The sequence below is a fragment of the Amblyomma mixtum genome, chromosome 1, assembly GCF_055824585.1.
Source record: "Amblyomma mixtum isolate Tamu chromosome 1, ASM5582458v1, whole genome shotgun sequence".
NCBI classification, from domain to species: Eukaryota; Metazoa; Arthropoda; class Arachnida; order Ixodida; family Ixodidae; genus Amblyomma; species Amblyomma mixtum.
This window is the reverse complement of record NC_143012.1, coordinates 38,667,002-38,668,062: the sequence shown is the minus strand read 5'-3', so window position 1 is coordinate 38,668,062 and position 1,061 is coordinate 38,667,002.

Sequence of the window (1,061 nt, the reverse complement as noted above, 5' to 3'; positions counted from 1 at the left end):
TTATCTTTTCATGCACATCGGTCGGCATGTGGCATGTGATTACTCTGGGTTTGTTTTGGTTTTTGTTGTATGTATAGAAGCTTCTGAATAAAAATTCTTATAGATGCGAGTAAGCGCTGTGTCCCCTCTATGTCGTTGTTTGTTAGCGCCTGGATTTTTCACAATGGAAGGAAATTACGCAGTAACTGTCTCACATATCTCGGTGGACACCCATCATCCGTGTGATGACGTCAGAGATTACTCAAGTAAATCATCGGTAGCATTACATCGCTTATTCACAGCGAAGCCTAAGCGTTGTCATGGCCTGTAGCTAGCTAATTAATGACGCAGTAATTATCTGTCATCTCGGTGGACACCGCACCGTACAGGAAGGGAGGAATTGGGAGTGAAAGAAAAAAAAAGAATTAGGTGCCGTAATGAAGAAAACGGAAATTGTATTTGAGGGAACCCGCCGCGGTGGCTCAGTGGTAAGGCGCTCGTCTACCGAGCCGGAGTACCCGGGTTCGAACCCGACCGCGGCGGTCGCGTTTCGATGGAGGCGAAACGCATCGAACGTTCCAGCTTCACGACCTCAAAGCGGCCCTGGCCAAAATGAAACGAGGGACAGCCCCGGGCAGGGACAAGGTAACTGTGAAACTTCTCGCTAACCTACCCGAACCGGCCTACGAGCGGCTGCTCGAATACTTCAATGCCATCTGGACGGAGGTACGCCTCTCCCAGTGGATTGGAAGACGGCTCTCGTCACATTCATACCCAAACCAGGTAAACCTCTCAACACTGACAACCTCCGGCCCATATCTCTCACTTCTTGTGTGGGGAAGTTGATGGAGACTATGGTCCGTGACAGACTATCCACCTACCTAGAAACGCACAACGCCTTTGCAGACACCATGTACGGGTTCCGCCCACACCGGTCCGCACAAGATGTGCTGCTGCAACTTCATAGAGAGATTCTTGATCCCGTCGAGCACCCTAGCGATGACAAGGTGGTCCTCGCATTGGACTTGCGGGGGGCTTTCGACAATGTTACTCATGATATCATCCTCTCCCACCTGTCCCAA